The following is a 14,250-nucleotide window of genomic DNA, read 5'->3' as shown; positions in this document are numbered from 1 at the left end:
CATCGAAGACCTTGGCAGGAAGAGAAGAAGGGGTTGTGAAGGGATACAAAAGTCGCAAAGAGCGAATTACGGTGGCGCTATGTGCGAATGCATCTGGGACGCACAAGCTAATGCCGCTAGTGATTAATAAATACGAAAATCCTAGGGCTTTGAAACATTGCAGAAGCAATCTTCCTGTTATTTTTAAATCGCAGAAGAATGCGTGGATAACGCAGCCATTATTTTATGAGTGGTTTGAACATTATTTTAAGCCCAGTGTACGGGCACATCAATTAAGAAACGGACTGACCGGTAAAGTTATATTATTATTAGACAATTGTGGAGGACATAAAGTGCCGGAAGAATTATTAGATAAAGACAATTTTAAGATTATGTATCTTCCTCCTAACACGACCAGTGTAATACAGCCAATGGACCAGGGCATAATAGCCAAAATGAAAGCAGTGTATCGCCAGAAAGCGATAAGGAAAGCGATTACATATCAAGGCGGGATAAATGAATTTCAGAAGCAATTTACACTAAAAGATTGTATAAAAATTTTGGACGAATCATGGAGGGAAGTATCTGCCAACAATATCATTAATTCCTGGAAAAAAATTATTCCCAATCAGGAAGATTCGTATCGTCGTGCTATGAGGGAAGACATAAGCACCTTAACAAATGAATCATACGTACAAGAAGATATTGTACAATTTATGTCCAATTGTGATGAACAAGAAAGAAGAACATTCATAGACGAGGAAGATAGAGAAGAGCAGGAAGAAGATGAGATGCAAGAAAATGCAGACGAACAACCTAATGAACAAGAGGGGCTGCAACATTTGTTTGAGCGTGTGGACTCGCATCTATCTCTACAACCGCCTGTTATTCGAGATATGTTTAAAGTCATCAAAACCCATGTATTAGGTAATGTTTAATATTCATTATAAGTACAGTTGTATAATTTTATAAAAATTATAAACATAATTTTCATTTTAATAATTAATTTTTATTTTTTAGGCACCAATGATTAACATCCTCGTACTGGATTTTCTTGGTTCTTCTTCTTCACAACTGGACGGATAACAGCATTTGCACTTTCCCCATAAATTTTCACTAAACGTATATTATGTCTTTTTTTAAATCCATCTTACCAGCTCGTACTAACTTTAAAATCGAATGTCAACCCCATACTGTTCTTTAATTCTGTTGTTTTGTCCATAATTACGGCATTCGTTATGAAATCACCAAGAGTTCTTCTTTCGATGAACCAATTCAGCAAATTTTACTGCAATGCGTCGTACAAAGATGATCTGATTATTCGTCGTTTTTACTGCATCTTCCCTTTGTCAACGAACTCCATAACTTTTGATGCGTTATTTTTTATCCTTCAAACCTTATTCATTTCAATATATGACAATTTTTATTATAATGTACCATTTTATTATTATTTTAATAAATAAATATCATTCAACCTATATCGTGTTTGGTATCATTTTAATCAGAAAAATCTCACAAATGCATTAGTAAAAGTTTCATTGAGAAAAAGTTAAAAATAAAAAAGTTTTATCATTGAATTAGTATTAGTCACACGGATATTACGGTCGGATCATATTACACGGTTTCCTCGTCGAGCGGCTCGGCTCGCCTAGGGGGATCCCCCCAAGTGGAGGGGATAGCGATGTTTCATTTATCCAAGCATTCTTTCGTTGAATTTATCCAGGTTTTACTGTAATATAGGATATTATCAAATCTTTCTTCGTTGTGTTCAATCATGTTTACTTCATGTTTGAAATTAATTACCGGTCAACAATGTGTTAAAATAAAACAAATCTCACAATAATAACTATGTACATATGTAATTACCTTTTTCAAAACTCCATGACGAATCCATACCGCACAAAAATACTGCTTGCTTCTTTCTTTCCTTCACAATATGTTTCACAAGACTCTTACAATTTGCTGTCTGATGAAATTCTGAGTCTATTTCTAAAAGGTGGTGGTTTAAATAGTTTCTCAAGCCCTGATTTGGGGGGTGACAAATTTCGCACTTATTTCTATTGGTTAGAATTTGATAGAAAGGGAAGTTTCGGTGGTCGCCTTCAACTCACGGTTGTCTTTGGATTTTTCCACCCTTGAGGAGTTTTGACCGTGGAAGTAATAAAAATAGGGAGCGTCCTGAACGGCGATAAAAACATAACGGGACAGGAAACTGGTCAGAAATGTGGACAATGGTATTGAAAAAGGTCGCGGAGTTGATTATAATTTTATGGTTGGTACGGAAAAGGGACAAGGGAAACTTTCTCCACGTGCACGGAGAAGTGAGTGTATTGTTTTCGGTACCTGCATTTCAAAACGTACGATTTCCAGGCCCCGAAAACGTACGCTTTGCAACGCGAAAACTACAGTACAAAGTACAGTCAAAAGTACAGTACAAACCCTCGTTTCAAACGAGGGAGCGCGGTCCCGTCCCAGGAAAATATACTTCGTGAGAAATCGAGACCGGACCGGGACTGGAGCGTGATCGAACCGGAGCTGGAGCGGACGCATAGTGTGTATGCTCTCATAAGATTTACATTGGAGTATATTTTACCGGACCGAGAACGGACCGGGACCGAACCGCTAGTGTGTATCGGGCCTAAGTCACCTCGGACGGGGTGATTTTGGCGGGGGTGACCTACTCGGATTGGTACAATCGGTTTCCGCTGATTTTTGTCATTGGTTGAACATATTTGGCAGTGGAACATACATCTCAAGTAGCGATGCTACCCCTGTGACGTCGAGGAAATTCCAGGTGGCTGCGAAGTGACCGTGGCGGGCAATAAAGTGAGGAAGTGTTTTGAGTTTGACAAAACATATTGAGAATAAAGAACCCGAAAATGAAATATACTAATCCCGAGGCGATAGAGGTAGACAATCAACATGAAAATATTTCTAGCAAAGTACTAAACTGGTCGATGGCTTCATAAACTTATTGTTGCCACGGTTCAGTTCAGAATATTTCTAAGTAGCGGAACTATTGACTGCAAATTAGGTGCTTTATGATGTTAGGAAAACTCCGTGATTTCCATGAAACCGGGCAGTTTCTTCCTATTGAAAATTAAAGTAATTTACAAGCTAACAGTAATAACAGAATGATAATAGAATAAATAAACAATAATAATAAAATAAACAATTTAGAATTGACACCTCGGTTACATATGTATAAGACAGGCCGTACACCAAAGATACATCAAACACGCAACATGCAACATGCAACACGTCCCATGTTGTGTACGAACGTAGAATAGGTATCGCGGCACGGTACAAACGATTTGTACGGACGCAGAATCGACACCAAGACTGGATGTATGCAACGCTTAAATGCCCAGAATCGGCTGGATATATGTAACTTTGAAACCCGAGCCGACACCGCAACCGGTTTTCATTTCCAATCCTCCTTTGCTTTTCGCCAATTTTTAACATCAATTTCAGCAAGTAATTATAATTCAAATTATATCGTGTTTGGTATCATTTCACCAATGCGTTAGTAAAAGTTTCAGTAAAAAAAAGTCATAAATAAAAAAGTTTTATAGTTGAATTAGTATTAGTCACACCGATACGTTTCGGCTCTTTCCTTTGATCATCGGACCTCTCTCTTTCCACCACTGTCTGTCCTTTTCTACGTTCAAGCTTGGCTGCTCGTCGCATGTAACCCAAGATTAGACACCTCGACTGGATATATGCAACGTCTGGGTCCCAATGTTTGTTGCATATATCCAGCTTTTACTGTAATGCGAAGCACTGGCTAACTGCGCAGCGAACACTGTTTACGATGCCTCTCCCGGTCGAAACCGAGTTTTTGTAACATGGCTTCTATTACTACGCAGTTGAGCACAACGATAGTTTCATGGAGGGGTAATAAACTAAAGAAAAGAATTGAGAAATGAAAGAGTGAACTAAAGAAAAGAAAAGACAAAAATAGAATAATCATAAGTTCAAACTCTTCTCTGTGCGTTTCCTACATGAAGAGACTCTTACCACCCGAAGGCTTGATAAGGGAACGTGAGGTGGACAAATTTGCAAAATTTTCCGGACGTAACACGGCCTTTTGTTACGATGTTGTTTATTTTTCTACTGAAATTCCGTAGTAGATGATTGGTGCATTCTATTTTTCGTACATGCACCCTATACTTTTCATATGGATTATTGTCCAATATCTTCTTGAATACACAGATACTGCCATTGGCCACTAATATAGAGTGTATACTAGGCCGTGCATTTCTATACCGCATTTGAATCTTTCGATGATAGCAGCACTTTCTGTACTGGTTGAACTTAGCTGACGACTCCAGTTTTTGAAACAGCAATGCTCGCGCGCTTCTTCTTTCTTTTTAATTGCTCTTCCACGAACCATACACTGCACTTCCTTCGTGTGATATCCCACGATGGCTCCTACGCCAGAAAGAGAATTAATCTCCTCCGCGGTATGATCTTTTCATCCAGCTGTCATCTGCGACAACTGCAATCCATGGCATATTAGATTCAGGGTGTATGTCGCCTCTTGCTATAGCTAATTCCCTTTCTTCTTTTCCAGCACCGTCCATTTCGCGTTGTGCGTGTTACGTCGCGAGCGAGCGATACGGCGCGCGCGACGTACAAAATTAGAAAACGAAAACGAAAGTTTGGTTAATTAGTGTTAATACGCGGTTGAGAACGATATTAGCGCTGCCAGCAGTCCTAATCGTATTTGACGATGTTGGGTCAACCACGATTAGAACAATTTAAAAAGAATCGTTAAATCAAAGTTAGATTCTAGATTGATTGAGTTCGTCAATGCTCTGGTCCCATATGGGCCCCTCGTGTAAATTCGTGCAAGAAGGTAGGCGTGTTAATAAAGGGAATGAAAAGGGTGTTTGAACGCAAATTATTAGAAATCGAATGTAGGTAACATGTGTATAATTTCGAGAAAAATAGTTACAACAAATGGTTTAATTAACAAAATGTCCGAGCTGTATGAAATATATGGAAAAAGAAATTAGAATATGTTAGAACGGATATTAAATTAGAACAAATAATTTGTAGTGTAAATGTAATGAACTTTAACAAGAAATTGACAGGAAAACGATAAAGTTATTTGAAATAATGATTCGAACTTCGGTGTTTATTTTGCAGTGATTCAATAGCGATCGGAAAAGAGACGGTCCCATCTTGGATACCTCCAAGACAAATTGTCTCGTGGGCCGTGTTCGTTTGCGTGTAATCGGAAATCTTTAGTAATTGAAATGTTCTTTTGATACCTCGAAATGTGAAATGGAACGATCTAGTGGGATACTTCCACGACAGGCAGTCTCGTAGATCGCCGTTCTGCCTCACTCGACACCAGATTCGCTGTGTTAAAAGTATAGAATGTGCAACTCACCGATTCAATGTAATATAATTATATATAATATTGAGCGATGTATTTCTTATATGAAAAAGCTGTGGCGATGGTCTGGAAATCTGGAAAACCGAAGAGAGGATGGGAACTTGTTGCACACACACTACGCGTTCGCGTTTGAGCCTTGAATATTTACGGAAACGAGATACGATTTACGAAAATAATATACGAAAACAACGCGACGCGGAAAAAGGAATATAATTAATTAACGGTCGATTTAAAAACGAAAGAAAATGATAGAATATTGAAAAGTATGAAAAGATTTTACGTATTCGTATGAGTCTTTGACACAAAACCGTGAATCGAAACACTCTCGACACTCTGCCTTGTTACACGAAGGAACTTTGCCGAGCAATCTGATTACACGATTTCGTAGCCAACTATGTCTCTACGCGAACACGGGCTTCCTGTCACGTACCTTACGATTTTTCGACGAAGAGTGATTTGCCTCAGTCAAGCGATCGTGTCTCAGGGTTCGACCCGCGATCATGGGCCCAAAGTGTGGACATCATTTGGCAAATCAGGGTACGTGTCGAAGGGGAAAGCCCGCACGCATTGGTTTTAACTAGGCGCGTTTCCCGAGTTCTCATCCCTCCTTGACCTTCGTTCCGACTCTCTCTAACGTTGACTATCTTTCTCTGTACCCCTACAGCGCTACATGAATTCCGTGCGTCGCAATTTCTGTACTTTCTAGAATCTTCGAAATGGCTTCTATTTGAATTTATTCGTTTCCCGATTAATTAATGAAGCTTTTACGAACGAAAGCCTGGTGTCGACAAAACATTTTATTTATGTCGCTTATTTACTCTATCTGGTCTTTAGTTTATTCGATGTATTTCATAATCGATGTTCGTTTTATTACACGCATTTTTCAGTTTCCGTGACGAGCAATATAATGTTTTACTTTTAATAAATTATGGGACCATTCCATTCGCTTTTTAACGAAAATTTACGTATATTGAATATATATTGACATTCTAGGAATTATTTCAGAATATTTCTTGTAAACGCTTGGCAGTTTTTATTGTCTATTCGCGACAATACGTGTTTATTATCCCTGTCGACCGTTGTCTCGAACGTTCTTGAACGTTGGTCGACGTTTTCAAATTCCCAGTGGTTGTCACGCAAACCTCGCTTTCGATTTCCATTCAAATCGCTTCATATCATTCACAAGGGAACATCGGGGACTGATTCACTCCGATTTTTATGAAACTTTGCATAAATATTTATTAGACCTGTTTATGAAGATAACTGTAATTCCTTGGTGCCCGTTTCTCACTTTGAGGGAGATATCAACCTTTTTATCCGAACCGCCCTTTCTGTATACGTGCTTATAAATCGTAAACAACAAAAGATATCAAAAAATAGTTGAAGTAAAAGTTATACCGTTTCTTGAGGTTTATAAAGCTGCGTGTAAGTTTTTTTTTAAATCATCCTTTTTGCAAAATTGAATTCCCCCTCCCCCTCCGTTTTGAAAAACTTCACGCAGTTTTATAGACCTCAAGAAACGGTATAACTTTTATTTCAACTATTTTTTTATATCTGACGCATGCTCTACAGGTATGAGAGGTATCCGCTCGTAAAGTAGGCAAAAATCGCATTTTTCCTTATTCTGTGCAGTTAAGCTGGGATACCTCCATGTGCGTCACACTGCTTAACCGCACGGCGAAGGATTCAATACATTTCCAATACGTAGTTCCAATGGCAATCGTCTCAAGGAAGATTAATTTGTATTATTTGAAAGAGCTAAATATAGCCTCCTTTGTGCTCCTCGCCTGGGATACTTCCACAATTGTTTTTTCGCCTTCATTGTTGTTACTTATTTGATTTTCTTCGGCGCCGAAATCTACTTCCTCTATAATTTCTTCGATAATCTGAATCTCTTCACCTACGTTTTCTTCATATACTTTATATATCATTGTGGGGTTAATAAATTATCTTGGATAAACGTGGGACGGGGGGAGGGGGGCACTCGTGGCATCACGTTACAGTGCATACATCATTCATATACAGAGTGGGCCGAGAATTGCATAGAGAATTTCATGCATAGATGAGTCGAGGATGTAAACTTACATAGTAAAGTGACAATTTCTGATACAGGGTTGTAATCTTCAGAGAATCAGCTGCGAAGCTCCGGCAGGAACGTGAACATCCGAAAGGTGCTGAGAGTTGATTGAATGGGTTTCTATGGCCTTTTACAAGAAGTGCAAATGTCATATTTTTGCATAAATGACGAAATAACCGGTATTCAGTCTGTAAACAATTAGTTGAGCGTAAATTGTTTTACGTATCTTTAAGTGCTAATATTTCAACTTTATAAAAGCTGACATTAGTATTTCTTGCACCAAGTCACAGATTTATATTTTTAAATAATGTCACGACTTGGTATAGATCGAGTTACTACGTCAAGCTTTAATGATTCATTTACTCATCGTCAATTAAGGGATCATTCTACTTCGACATTTAAAAATTAAGTTATTTAATGCAGCTTTTTTCTAAGCAAATACCTCATACAACGAAATAGATTTTTCACCATTTATTACACTGCTCTTATATAATAATGTAATAGCATTTTTTAAATAATCTTTTTAGTTGCTTAAAACAAAGAAAACATTTTTTGTTTCTAATAAGCCTCCTTGCAGAAATTTTCTACAGTGTAAGGCTCTCACCATGGATACAGATATTTTTTTCAGGTGCAATTGCAACACCATTAAGAGTGTTCCATTTGAAGCAACTAAAAAGATTAATTATGTTACGTTGCGCGTGCGACGGCGCAACGTGAGAAGGAAAGATAAAAATTGGAGGATATAGGGTGGTTAAATTTCAATTACTTGGTTGGAATTCAACCAACAATACCTGCTTTCCTATTTTAGCGCGATGGTTGGTATCGTTGCCACCAGTCTCGAGCGTGTTAACGCTCTCGACAAATTAAAAGACGAAAGACAAAATTAATAAGAATTTAAGAAGTTATAATTATTAGCCTTTCGTAGGGTTCGTTCAACGCTTGGTCCCGTACGGGTCCCTCCTTGAATCTGTATGAGTTGGTAGGCGTGTTTGGCTGAAATGTGTGAGGTGTGTTGAAATAAATTTGAAACTGTTTAACTAAATGAAACTGGTTTAATTGTGAATGAAAAATCAAGAAAACTAACAGAGAAATGCTAAAATTGAGACTTTTATAAATTTGGAAAAATTCGTTAGTGTGGAAAATACCAGTTTATGCAAAATGAACAAATGTAAAGATGCTTAAAATTAATTAACAAAATATGATTGTATAAAGGCTCTAATATTACAACTGAAACCGACGAATATATTACCGGACACGTAAAAATGATTATCACAATTTCGCTTTCCAAATTTAACTATAAAATTGGCGGTTCCCGCCCGCGGTACACCCTAGCCTGAGAAATTCTCATAACTCTCGACAGAGCTGGACTAAGGTGCCCTTTTGATGACGGGAAAAGAAATTGGAATTTCGAGATTGTAATAAACGAAAAATTAATACTGAAATCAGTTGATACCTGGTACGGTGGAACGATCTGACCTGAGAAATTCTCGTAACCCCGAAGGGCTGGAACAGGTCACCCGTTTTGCCAATTGATAAACGTCGTGATCGAAAAATGTAATTGAAACGACTTACCGTTACGCTGATTAATACAATATAAGATTATAATTTTCGCTTGCTAAGATTCTGTGTATTCGCTTGATGATCTGGAACACCAAAGAAACGGTAAGATGTCGATCACTGCACTTGTCGCGGCGGAAACGAATTCAAGCGGACGAGTACGTCGACGAGAGACAAACGAATAACGAAAATAATTAATTACGAAAATGATCAATATATATTGTTGGAACTTTAGCTTATTTATTAAAATAGTACATAGACGCATACAACATAGAAAAACCATAGAGTACATATTCAAGAGATCAGATATCTAATCTAAAATATTTAAACTTATTTCTTCTGTAATATATATACTTGTGTAAATTCGAATTTAACTTGAACTCATTCTGTTGAAATATTCACCTATTACAACATATATAATTTACGCGGAATGAAGTTAATACGAGAATACGCGAGCAAACGATTTAAAATCAGAAAGAAATGATAGAAATTTAGGTAGAAGGAAGATTTGTTCAAATTTGCCGTTATCGCTAGGCAGTTCTTAGAATTTCCAATACAATAGTGTTTATTGCTTCGAACGGCGGTCGAACATTCGCGACGTTCGCCTTTATAAGGGTTCTCATTCCTTACTTTCATCGTTTAAATACATATTCATTCATCCACTCTTTCACACTATCGTTCCGAACAGGTAATAATGATCCTTATTGGACCGGCTGACCCTTTGTGCAATAGAGAGAGAAAGAGTTTTCTAACAAAGGAGTTATTACGGTTTTCCCGTTTCTACGCAGTTAGCAGGGGAATTCCCAAAATGCGAAGCACTGGCTAACTGCCTAGCGCTGATGTTATGCTAACGGCTCTCTCTCTCTCTCGAGCTAACCCGAGTTTTTGTGCGCTGCATTAAACTGTGTTACTATGATTGGCGTCGATAGCTTCAAGGAGGGTCACGTAAACTATTGAAAAGAAGGAAAGAGAAACGACCTTTCCTCGCGTACCTCGCATGAGAAATCCTTGTAACCCCGAAGGGCTTGACAAGGTACACGATTGCAGGGTAGAGCAGATAAAGAAGAGAAAGCGATAGGAGAAGTCAAAAATAGAAACGAATTAAACTCAAACTCTTCCTTGTACACCCCTGCATAGGAGATCCTCGTATCCTCGAAAAGTTTGACAAGAATGTACAAGGTCGAGGAGGAATGAAAATATTGGCGGAAAAGCGAAACACCCGCCTGTACGCCCCTTACATGAGATACTCTCGTAACCCAAAAGGGCTTGATAAGGGACGCAAGGCGGATAAATTTCAAATTTTCCGCCGGGGCGTAACAATGGTAACACACTAACCTCCGGATGGTCCAGGAAGTGCTGTGAAGTCCACGTGTCCCACGATGCCACACTTAGTATCCATTCCCCCAGTGCAGTCAGGTTTGCCTGTCACAACAAAATTAAATAACATTATAGATACATTTCCTGTTAGAAGTATTATTATGTACTTTCAGTATACAGGTATAACTGAAAACTTACATTCTTCTTCTTCTTCTGGTATTTCCATCCGGGTCTCTTGCTGCTCTATTTTAATAGAGGCAGCCTCTGACACTGTGTAATAAATATTTTCATTAACAGTTATGTACATACACTATACAAATTATATAAGAGTATTACCTGGTAAGTACAGTGTTGGAACTGCGGATTTAGTCAGCCTCTTTCTCATAATGTATTTCTGTTCAACGTGTCTGCTACATATTACCCGGAACTTCAGTTTTTCAGGTGGAAGCATTAACAAATTTGGATTGTCACATGCTTCCACCCACTGCATCATCCTCTTCTTATCCTTCTTCTCCTGGGGGAAGGTGAACTTCCTCATGTATTGCTGGGTGCAGCCTCTAACGCTGCATACTTTCAGCCGTTTTTTTTAAAGACACATTTTAGTAATTAAAATTAAATATATTAATGAAACATCAATGTAAACAGTTACTGTTTTCAGTAACAATTCTAAAAAATTCGGTACTTACTTCATTTCTATCTTCACCTGCTGTTGCTGCATCTCAGTAGAAATGATCGAAAAATCTGAAAAAAAAACTCGGAAAAACCTGAAAAAAACCTTACAAAATATGTTGTTAAATAATATGAATAATAATAGTAATGAAGATAAAAATAGTAAAAATAATAAAAATAATAACAATAATAGTAAAAATAATAACAAAAGTAGTAATAATAATAATAATAATAATAATAATAATAATATTAAGGTTCTTGAGACTTCCGCGGTTCGATTCTGAATAAGACTTAGCTTCCGGGATGGAACCGCGTTGTTTGACGGTTTGTTGCCGACGTTTCGCAAACATTACAGTATGCTTCATCAGGGCGAGATACAACCTGATACTGGTTGCTCCCGTACAGGGTGTCCCTATTTAACCTGAACTGGACTCACTGTAGCGTGACGTTCCAGTTGAGTGGATATGACCAATCGGGTGGCTGTTTTTAATTGAATGGCCAGTCAATTAAAAAACCGGGAGGATGCTATTCCAAATTGGATATGTTTGGTATCCGGAGTCTCTATTGATGTTGTTGGGATGTTTGTGGATTTCAAGTGCTTCTCTATATTTACGTGGGAAGTATTGTTTTGAGTTCGCCAGGCTGGTGGTCAACCTTCCACAGTTGTCCTTAACAAACCCGATTATCACACCAAAGTCCTAGCTCTCCTAGACGACTCTTCTTACCGCAAAATTCCTAAAGACCCCACAGCAAAAATAGAAAGACGCACAACTTTACTAATCAAGGAAAGTAACCTCACGGACTCTGTCAAAAAATCACTTGCACCCAAAGAACCCCCCCCCCCCCCCCCCCCCCCCCAGACTATACGGATTACCCAAAAACCCTAAAACCAACGTACCCATGAGACCAATAGTCAGCGCAATCAACTCACCCACATACCATCTCTCACGATACCTAGCAACCGAACTCAAATATCTCGTAAATAACGCCACTTCTCGCATCCACAACTCTAAAGATTTTGTCGAGGAAATAAAACAGATCCAACTTCATCCTAATGATATACTGGTCAGTTTCGATGTAGAATCCTTGTTCACCAGTATTCCCATCCCGGACACCTTGCAAATCATCAAATCTTCCAAAAAGATACCCCAACATCTTCTCCCGCTCATTGAACACTGCCTCACATCCACCTACTTTCTGTATCAAGGTCAGTTCTATGAACAGATCTCCGGCGCCGCAATGGGTTCCCCGATCTCCCCAATCATAGCAGATATATTCATGGAACACTTTGAAAAAACAGCATTATCCGAAGCCCAACTTAAACCAGAAGTGTGGCTCAGATATGTCGATGATACCTTCGTCATCTGGCGCCACGGAAAAGAACCCTTCCTTTCCTTTTTGAACACCCGTCATCCCAACGTACGCTTCACAATGGAAACTGAACACCATAACCAACTCCCATTCCTAGATGTTCTGGTTACCAAAAAACCCAATGGACAATTAGGATACGGAGTATACCGCAGACCCACACACACCAACAGGTACTTACACGCAGATTCACATTACCACCCTTCACAAAAAGAATCAGTGATCAATTCCCTTGCACTCAGAGCACTTACAGTTTCTGACTCAACTAACCTCAACCAAGAACTATCCATTCTACACCAGACGCTCCGATCCAATGGATACACATCCCAACAAATCAATCACACCATCAAAAAACTCCAAACACCTCCCAAGACGGATAGAACATCAACTGAAAGCTTCGTTAAAACTGCCTTCCTCCCATATGTTCAAGGAGTTACCGATTCCATAGGGAGAATTCTCCGCAAAAACAAAATCAAATCGATCTTCAAACCACCTCAAAAAATCGGTCAATTCCTAAAATCTCCAAAAGACCAACGCCCTTCTCTCAGCTCTTCAGGGGTATACAGGATCTCGTGTTCGTGTGGAAAAGTCTACATCGGAGAAACCGGGAGGAAGATCAGCACTCGCTTAAAAGAACACATAAGATGCGTCAAACTGAAACATGTCTCCATCTCAGCCCTAGCAGAACACCAAATAGAAACAGGTCACCAAATCCGGTTCGACCAGACCACCAGCCTGGCGAACTCAAAACAATACTTCCCACGTAAATATAGAGAAGCACTTGAAATCCACAAACATCCCAACAACATCAATAGAGACTCCGGATACCAAACATATCCAATTTGGAATAGCATCCTCCCGGTTTTTTAATTGACTGGCCATTCAATTAAAAACAGCCACCCGATTGGTCATATCCACTCAACTGGAACGTCACGCTACAGTGAGTCCAGTTCAGGTTAAATAGGGACACCCTGTACGGGAGCAACCAGTATCAGGTTGTATCTCGCCCTGATGAAGCATACTGTAATGTTTGCGAAACGTCGGCAACAAACCGTCAAACAACGCTAAGTCTTATTCAATAATAATATTGAAGATAAAATAAAATTGAGATACGTCTTGGTCTTCTTTTACTGCCCACGCTATCGCTTTCAATGACCGTTAATCGACATGTGCGCCACATTTCTTCAGTTTCTATAATTTTTGAAACAATTGAACATCGCCGCGACAAATTTCGCAGGAACATGACGTCACGATATCTTTAGTTGTGTATGTTACAATCACTGATACAAGGTATGCATGTGGAGAAGCGGCATCAGCACCTCCTGGTAGTGAGGCGTAAACCTAAAATTTGCATCAAAATCACAAGAGTGGAGCTTGGAGGGCCTGATTTCTATGTCTCAGTAACTACGCAGTTTGACGAGGCAATCGTCCTAAGGGAAGGTTGACTTGTATTATTTGAAAGAACTAAATATAGCCTCCTTTGTGTGCCTCGCCTGGGATTATCTCCAAGTGCTACGTACCGACGAGGTACACAAATTCGTTATATTAAACGGTAAACTATTGAAACTATAAAAGAAAGTAAATGAACGAATTATTTTAATCTCAAACTCCTCTCTTGTGTTCTCCGTGCGGAATACTTTCAAGTGCATACGCACCCGACGGAGAGACACAAGATCGGAGGAGCGCGGACAAGAAAACGGAAAAATTAAAATAGGTAAGGCTCTTCCTTGCGCCACTCACGTGGAATACTTTCAAGTGCTGCGCACCCGATGAGGAACGCAAGGTCGGGTTAATGAAAAATAACCCGGACGTAACAGCTGTATAGAGAGCAAATTAGTGGGGTGGTGGTTGGGTTAGAATATGTGTTAATTTAGGA

The 14,250-nt window shown here is 39.0% G+C and overlaps 1 protein-coding gene across 1 annotated transcript in view; it reads left to right on the top strand.

Annotated features, from left to right (window-relative positions):
* LOC143305497 (uncharacterized) overlaps positions 1-14,250 on the top strand; it is a 743,008-nt gene that overhangs the window by 705,721 nt on the left and 23,037 nt on the right. The gene's annotated exons all lie outside the window — the stretch shown is intronic.

Source organism: Osmia lignaria, chromosome 8 (assembly GCF_051020975.1).
Source record: "Osmia lignaria lignaria isolate PbOS001 chromosome 8, iyOsmLign1, whole genome shotgun sequence".
Taxonomy (NCBI): Eukaryota; Metazoa; Arthropoda; class Insecta; order Hymenoptera; family Megachilidae; genus Osmia; species Osmia lignaria.
This window is presented reverse-complemented; position numbering and strand designations above follow the sequence as displayed.